Genomic DNA, 9576 nt, shown 5'->3' on the forward strand with positions numbered 1-9576 from the left:
GATTCCGTTTGTTTTCACCAACTACCCGCTGTAACCAGATAATATTGAACTGTGTGACTGTTGGTAGAATTTTAGCTAGGAATTAAAATGTGGCAGTAACTGAAAGATATTTAAAGAAGAAATTCAATCACAAATATGTTGGATTTGGGTAGTGTGGATTTTTGAATGATTTACTTGAGCGTGGATTGAAAGATGGGTCTTGGAGTTTTCCTATTGATTTTCAAAATGAAAATATCATCAAAGGATTTAATTTTCCTTTTTAATAAAAAAGAAGTATGTAATTTGATCTTGTTACTTTAATGAAAGACATATTACAGGTACTAATTATATTCCATTACAACTTGAGCTCCAACTAGCAAGACCTGGCTTTAGAGAAAGAGATTATATCTAGATGTTGAGATATGTTATGTTGAACTAAGAATTTAGAATAGTGATTTTTGAATGATGCTGGGCCTTCTGGAAAACATGATAATATATAGATTCTCAACAGTTTCTTTCCATCTCCCACCATAAGACTCAGATTCAACTGGTTTGAAAAGAGTCCTGGAAATTTGCTTTTTTAAAAAATTAAAATGGTATTTGGTAGACAGGGTCTTGCTCTGTTATCCAGCCTGGAGTGCAGTGGCATGATCATAGTAGCCTCAAACTCCTGGGCTCAAGTGGTCTTGCTGCCTCTGTCTCCCAAGTAGCTGGGACTACAGGCATGCACCACCACACCTGGCTGATTTTTTAGTACAGACAAGGTCTTGCTATGTTGCCTAGGCTCTTGTCAATTTCCTGGGCTCAAATGATCCTCCTGCTTCAGCCTCCCAAAGTGTTAGGATTATAGGCATAAGCCACTGCACCAAGCTGACTTCTGACCTTTAGAACTGCTAAAAAATAAATTTCTGTTGTTTGAAGTCACCAAATTTCTGGTTATTTGTTACAGCAGCCACAGGAAACTAATACTACCTGGTTACCTCCCAAGGCAAAGAAAAAGCTAAACAATGTATAAGTGCTTTGTGAACTAAACTGTTCTACAAATATGACATCTCTTTACTGGTCACTTTTCACGGGGATTTCTGTTACCACGCACACAGCTGTTGTCATGGATCAGTCTTCATGGAAAAGACTTCGGGGGAGTTCCTGGAGCTTTCCTGTCTGATTGCATACCGTTCTCACTAATCCTTCTCTTTCCAAAACATTTTAAGTAGTGGTGTGGATATTGCTGACTGTAGCAACCCCAAAGAAAATGAATTAGAACTACCTTAGCCAGTCTCTTCAATCTGGCAAGCAATTACTCTTCTCTTTACTACAAGATCCTATGTTAGTTCAGGATATAGAGCAGGTATTCTCAACAGCAGCAAGACTGACGTTTGGGACTGGACAATTCTTTGCTATGGGGACGACTCTGCACATTGTATGTGTAGCAGCATCCTTGTCCTCTACCCACTAGATGCCAGTAGTACCCTCCCCAGTCATGACAATCATATATTTATCAGAATAATGTCAATTTTTCTGAGAAGCAAACTTGTCTGCCCTTCCCCCTTCTAACCAGTTCAAGAATCCCTGATTTAGAGGATGACAGGACGCGACTGGCCGAAGATCAATCTTGTGTGACTGTTTTAGGGAAGCAGGAGTCTAGGAGAGCCAGAGTGACACCATTTTAAAATCAACTCCATCTTAAATCTAACAAGGCATATTCCTTCCTGGTCTTGATCAATAGTCCTGACTAGGTCATGACTATGTTTACAGCTAAGGAGAGAGTTGAAAGACACCGGCAAGGAGAAATTCCTACAACAGAAAGTCCAGATGTCCCAACACCCATAATATATGCTTTCAAGATAATTATAGTTATGCCTTGATGTACTTACACACTAAGATGTCAAGGATAGATTTCTTTAAATTGATAAAGTACTAAATTTTGTCATGCTATCTGTCCATCCACCTGCAGGCACAGCTTAGTTTAGTCTTTACATAGACAAGATCCCTATGTAAAAAAAACTTAAGACAGTCCATTCGTCCTCTTGCTTTCTGAGGATGCCCTACTCTGCAATTAAGTAGCTTTCGATAAATATCCTTTCTCACTGCACTTTGCCATTTGCCTTGAATTCTTTCCTGTGCAAGATTCAAGCCTCTCTTGGGGTCTGGATCAAGACCCCTCTTTCTGGTAACAGCTCTCCTCCTGGTAGATAACCCCAATCTCCATTCATTCATTAAGATTTGTCCTAGACATCAACAGAGGACATATTTCTTAGTAGCCTGCTGATTCATCGTGAAATTGGTCTTTTTGATAGTTTCATCAGTGTTTCTTAAATTACGATCAATATTCCATTTGTGGCAGAATCACTTGAGCTTCTTGTTGACCTGCTGAAAGAGAGATCCAGGAATTTCCATTTTACATGTTTTGCAGATGATTCTTTTTTTGACTTTCTTTGATAAACACTACTTTTGACTAACTTCAGAAGCCAGGTAGATGATGTTATGTATTCTACTCTCCTGGTTCTGAAAACTGATCCCAGTTCTCCCTGACAAAGTCCTCCTTCACACTTGCTGTCAGTTGAACATCTGATTCTGGAGACCCCAGCCTAACTTCTGTCCTCATTGATATCTCAAGTTGTCTATCCTCACTTACAGTACGGATGTTTCACCCTTCTCTCCCCAGTAGCATTGATGTCCTTGGATGTAAGCTCTGATTTCTGTGGATGCATTCAGAGCTCTTATGTTTGTCTCTACATAAATGAAACCTTGGCTATTCCTAATGCAGTAACTCTATCAACTCTTCCAGCTTTAACATATTTTTGTGTACATGCCTGCATCCTAAATCCTGGCCTTGCCCTACCTCTTGAGCCTGGATACAATAGCCTAGAGGGACCAGAAATCTATAGGTATAGGCAGAGAAATGATCAAGTTGAAGGAATTCAGCTCCTTCTTCAACATTCCCCATCTTGGCTGCTCAAAGAAATGTAATCATAATATTTTCTATCTTTCTCTGCCTTATCTCTCACACTCTATCAATTATCAAGTCCTGTGGAGTCAACCTCTTAAATATCTCTTGAATCAACCTAATTCTCTCCATCCCAACATGAGGCAATTGAATGTGCTGTTTCTCCTGCCTTTCCACAAATATGAAATACTATTAGTTGCATAGTAGCCCGTCTCACTGGTAGGTTAGCCCACAATCATGCTTCAATATTTTGTACAGAGCAAATTTAGAATCTGCCATATGCAAGTTAATATGAAGATGCCATTGATGACACAGAATACTACAAGCTAATATACAAAAGCACCAACTTTGACTACAGATCCAACATAATCCCTGTCAAAACCCAGCTGGTTTCTTTAAAGACATTGATAAACTGATCCTAAAATTCATATGAAAATAAAAGAGATCCAGAATAGCCAAAATAACTTCAAAAAAAGTTGGAGATCTCATATTTCCAATTATAAAACTTACTACAAACTACAGGAATTGAGACAGTGTGATACTGGCATAAAGATGACATATAAATCAATGTAATGGAATTGAGACTTCAGATGTAAACACATATATCTGTGGTCAGTTGATTTTTCACAAGGGCATCAGGATAATTCAGTAAGAATAATCTTTTCAACAAATGGTGCTAGGACAACGGATATCCACAAGTGAAAGAATGAAGCTGGACACCTATCTCACACCATACACAAACATTAACTCAAAATGCATTACAGACATCCATCAAAGAGCTAAAACTATAAAGTACTTAGAAGAAAACACAGGAGGTAAATCTTCATAAACTTAGGTTTTACAATGGGCTCAGATATGACACCAAAAGGACAAGCAACAAAACAAAACAGATAAACTGGCTATCATCAAAATTAAAACTTTTTCTTTTCTTTCTTTTTTTTTTTAATATGGAGACAGGGTCTCTCTGTGTCACCCAGGCTCAAGTGCAGTGGTGCAATCTTGGCTCACTGCAACTTCCACCTTCCAGGTTCAAGTGATTCTTATGCCTCAGCCTCCTGAGTAGCTGGGGTTACAGGCATGCACCACTATGCCCAGCTACTTTTTGTATTTTCAGTAGAAGCAAGATTTTGCCATCTTGGCCAGGCTGGTCTGGAACTCCTGGCCTCAAGTGATCCTCCCATCTCAGCCTCCTAAAGTGCTGTGATTACAGGTGTGAGCCACTGTGCCTGGCCCAAAATTTAAAATTTTTTTTGCTGCAACTGATACCATCGATAAAGTGATAAAACAACCCCCAGAATGGGAGAAATTATTTGCAATTCATTTATTTTATAATGGGCTTCTGTCTAGAATATATAAGGAACTCCTGAAACTCTATAATGAAAAGATAACCTATATTCAAAATGAGCAAATAACTCAATTAGACATTTCTCCAAAGACATACAAATAGCCAATAAGCACATGAACAAATGCTCATCATTAGTCGGAATGCAAATACAAATCAAAATCACAATGAGATACTTAAAACCCACTAGGATGGCTATAACAAAAACACATACTAACCAACTGCAAGATTGTGCTATACATAACCCTTAATATCAGCCACTACTGCCAGCTTAGGAAGCTCTGAGTTATAGCACTACTCCCACCAACACTAGCTCCACATTATTTAACTCAGGAACTTTTGAAAAAGGCCAGTTCCACCCTCCAGATTCTGGCCCAGGCATCTGCCTGTAGCGTTGATTCTATTTAGACACAGTAGAGAATCACAGCACGTAGCTTGAAAAAAACCTACTCTGCAGTAGCGTATCACTCTACTTTCTTCAGTTTAAGTAAAATAGTCACTGGGAAGAAATAAGCAAACCCTAAGTCCATTTGCACCTACCCCTCTCCTGCCCCATGCACTCCCCAATTTCTCTCCAACCACTTTAGGGATTTCTTTCTTTTTTCAAAGATGTGGCTTTGCTGTGTTGCCCAGGCTTGACTCGAACTCCTGGGCTAAAGTGGGCCTCTTGAGAGGCTGGGACCACAGGCATGCACAACCATGCCAAGCTAATTAAAAAAAAAAATTGTTTGTAGAGATAGGGTCTTACTGTGTTGCCCAGGCTGGTGTCATATTCCTGGGCTCAAGTGATTCTCCCACCTCAGTCTCCCAAAATGCTGGGATTATAGTCATGAGCAACCTCGCCTGGCCAAATTTGCATTTTTAATGAGTATTGCAATTGATTCTAATATAAGTGGCTTAGATTACACTTTGTGAAAGGGACCATAAAATTTTCCTCATTCTAAAATTTTTCGTATCTGAAATTTCTTCATCGTAATGCAGAATACAGAGCTATTGAAAGGCAAAAGGCTTGGAACAATTATAGACCTTCTTACCATTGATTTTTGCTAAAGAAGTGAGATTTTTCTAACCTAAGCATTAGACATGATTATGGTTGGTCTTATTAGTTATCTCGTTTCCTTTCTTTTTTGCTCTCTTTTCCTCTCTCTCTCTGTTTAGACTTTTCTACCTTTCACACACTCCACTGATTTTCCTTTTTTTTTAAACTTGTACTGTATCTACAAGTATTACATACTATAATATCTATAATAATCATTAGTCTCAGTTCTACTGGTAATGTATATTTAATATTCAGATCTTATGTTGGATATCTACAAAATCATTTTGTATGCTGAGAACATATAGCAGATTTTTAAGGAACTTCTTTAAATACGGAAACAATATTTCCTAAGTATATTCATAACAGTTTGCATGTATCCTGTTATACCAGGAGGACAGTTTGGCTGGATATAATATCCTCGGTCTGAGAGTTTTCCTATTTTCTTTCTTGCACATCTTAGTTTTCTTCCTCTCGAATAACTTAAATGTATTATTTCTGTGTCTTCTGGCATAAGTTTTGCTGCTGAAAAGCTAATGACAGTCTTATTATTTTTCCTTATAAGTGACTTGATCTTTTTGCCTGGTAGACCAAATAAGTCCTCTTTTTATTTAAAATACAATACTTTTGACTGGAACATGTTTCGGGGTTGGCTATTCTGGGTTGATTTTCCTAGTATATAGATTTATGTCATCTTTTATTTCATTAAAGTTTTGTTCTTTTTTTTTTGGCTCACTCTGTCACCCAGGCTGTGCAATGGCATGATCATAGCTCACTGCAGTCTCGGCCTCCCGGGCTTAAGTGATCATCACACCTCAGTCTCCTGAGTAGAAATTTTTCTTAAGTTATAGTTTTTAGTGTTTGCTCTGTTCCATTGCTTTGATTTTCTTTGTAGGGACTACTATTATATAGAAGCATCCCCACCCCCATGTTCTATATCTACTATTTTCTCTCAAAGCTCTTTTAAAAATCTTTAATTTCCTTTTAATTGAAAATATTTTTCTTCTTTCCATTTTTTACTTCTCTTAAGACAGTATCCATTGTGTTTATTTGCTCTTTTGTTTCTTCCAATTTAGTGTTAATTTATTAATTTAAACTTGTTTAATTCTTTTCTGAGAAAGAATTCTTTATCCTTTCTTTCAAATCTTCATACTTTCCACTCAGATCAGACTATCCAATCCTGATTTATTTATTCTTTTATAGCTTCTATCATTAAAAAATGTCTTTTTATTTGTTTGGAAATTTAAGTTACAATTTTTATCTGTTTGGAGGGCGTGCCTTTCTGTCATGTTTTTATTATCTCTAGGGATATCTCCTCCATTATTCAACTTCTTGTTCCCTTTTTTTCATAATTCAACCTCAATCCATTTCTGTTGCTCGTTTTTAAGTAAAAGTAGATTTCTTTACCAAAGAGATAAAACAAGACGGGCCTGTGCTTCTAAGATTTGCTTCTCCCCTTCTTCCTCTTGTATCTTGGCCTTTTCCTACTTTTGCCCCTATTTCTTTATCCTCCTTGATTTTATCCTATTGCCAGAAGTTTCTCCTCAATAAAGATTTGACCCAGAAGAGAGCTTTGGCTTTTTAGTTTTGAGTGTTCACAGGGTCCAGATTGTTTCGCACCAACAGTCAGAACTTATTGCCATCCATTGCACTTACCTACAAATTGGATCCTGCAGGACTCCCACCTATTTTCAGCCGCTGTTGTCAGATTAGTTTGTTGTGCTTTCCAATGAGTATCTGATGGCAAATTTGGGATTCTCTGGATACTGTCACCACTAGCTTCTATTCCGGGATTTGTACGGATACCTAGTTGTCTAATTCTCTTATGTATATTGTCTATGTGTTTTTGGTTTTGCAATCTGTTAGGTTGGTACAAAAGTAATTGCTGTTTTTGCCATTAAAAGTAAGTGTCAAAAACTGCAATTATTTTTACATCAACCTAATAATCGTTCTGTCTGTTTTTTTGAGAGAATGGGCCAGGATTCAGGGATTTTCATAAAATACACTGCCAAACCTACCGCCACCTTCCATTATTTTTCTTTTTAGGTATATGAATGTCTTCTTTCCTCGAGCAGATTTCTTAATTTTTCTAGTTAAGCACAAAACAGTTATTAAAAATAATAACCATTATTGAGCGCCTGCTTCAATAACCATTGTTGAGTATTGAATGGATTAAATGTTTCATAAAGTGTTCGTTAATCTTTACAAGAACTTTTAGATATAGCTATGTTATACCCACTTAAAAATAAAGTGAGGTTTAGAGAAGTAAAATAATTGGTTCCAGTTTGGAGTAAGCAGATTCTAAAATGGCACCAATAATTCTTGCCTCCTAAGTATTCACAGTCTTGTGTAATCCCTTCCCCTCCAGTGTGGGCTGTACCCAGTTACTTACTTCTAATGAGTAGAATATGGAAACTGTATGTTATGTCACTTCTGAGATTAGTTCACAAAAAGAATGCAGGTTGGGCACTCACTCTCTCTTGCTTTCTTGCCAGCTTACTCTGATGGAAGCCAGCCGCTATGTTGTGTGTTGCTCTATGGAGAGGCTCAGGTAGAAGGAATTGAGGGAGGTTTTCGGCCAACAGTCAGCAAGGTACTGAGGCTTTCGGTCCAAGAGCCTATAAAAAACTGAATCCTACCAGCAACCAGGCAAGTGGCTTGAAAGTGGAGCCTCTCTCTGCTGAGGCTTTGAATAAGATCACAGCTCCATGTGACACCTTGATTGTAGTCTTGTTAGAGATCTTGAGCCAGTGGCACCCAGCTAAGCTGTGTCTATATTCCTGACCCATAAAACCCCACAGATAATAAATGTTTGTCATTTTAAACTGTGAATTCTTGCAGGTAATTTGTTATGGAGAAAGAGACAACAAATACACAGATCATATAAATAAAGTGGCTCAGTTGGCCTGGAACTCAGGGGATCTGATTCCAGGGTCTGTATTCTTTATCTCTGTGCAATGAAGACTTTGATTAGCCTGTACTTTTATAAGCTACTATTTCCACCACATTGAATTTGATAGTGTTTCAGTTCTTCTTTGATTCTATTTGTTCTTCTTTGAAAGAACCTTTTCTAACTAGAAACAACCTGTTGCTGAAATGAGGTATTATTTTCCAAGTAAGCAATTTCTTTGAGTCATGGAAATTTAGAGTTAGAAGGAACTTAAAAATTCACATAGTCCAAATCAACCTGTTCCCAATTTTTACAGATGGGAAATTAGACCCACCAAAATTAAGAGCCTTGTCTAAACTTACACAATTAGTGAAAGAATGAAGATTAAAATTCAGGTCTCCTAATATCCAGTTTAGAACCGATTGACAGCTCTACATGGCCCTAGCTCACTACCACATTGTGGACCTGGAGTAGCTTCAGTTTGATTCCTATTCATTTTAGCTGTACAAAAACATAAGAATCTTGAAGGGAACAGCTGACCAGGATATTTATTTCCTTTGCTCTGAGGCTCACCTCCCCTGAAAGAGGGGCCAACAGCCTGTGTCCAGTTGAATGACTATTCATCTTCCAGTCCCTTAACCACAGCTCAAGATCCAACATGGCAATGAAGTTTCATATTGAGAGCCAACTCCAGATGATTTGTCTTGGCTGTTTGGACTGCTTATTGAGAAGCATTTCCTGAGCTGGAGTGGAAGAGAGCTGTGATCAGCTAGTAATGTCAGCCATAAGAGGAGGTTGGGGGTGTGGCGGAGTGCATGCCATATATTTGCCCACTGGGATTTCTGTGGATTTTGGTCCAACTCCTTCCTTTGATGACCCACTCTCTTCCTGCTATGACCCATTCTTCCCACACAAGTTGCCCAGGAAGGCTCACTTTCAAGGCTCCCTTGGCCCTAATTTCTGGAATCTTTTTCTCGTTTGATGTGAGATTTAGCACACAAGTGGCATTGGTGGAATTTACCTTGTAACTGAGTGTGGTGTTAGAAACAGAGCCAGTTCTCAAATCCTTGTGGGTTGGATGCTTGTATGGCTTTGTAGTCTTTGTTTCTGGCTAGACTTAAAAATCACATTGCCAGCAGGTTATCAGTACATCAAATAAATAAATAAATAAATAAATAAAAAATGCAGGAAGGTACAACTTTGCACATGCTTACTCTGTTGTCTTTTACAAAAACATTCCATCTTTCTCAGTCCCAGGGGGTCATGAGAATAAATTTACATGTGAGTGTTAGCCCAGAAGTAAAAGACAGGGTAAAATACTGATGCTGTAGATCAAAAGCACAATTAACATGTACTTTGAAATCTGGACAACTGAAAGAGCT

This window comes from Nomascus leucogenys, chromosome 18, assembly GCF_006542625.1.
Source record: "Nomascus leucogenys isolate Asia chromosome 18, Asia_NLE_v1, whole genome shotgun sequence".
In the NCBI taxonomy this organism is placed as follows: Eukaryota; Metazoa; Chordata; class Mammalia; order Primates; family Hylobatidae; genus Nomascus; species Nomascus leucogenys.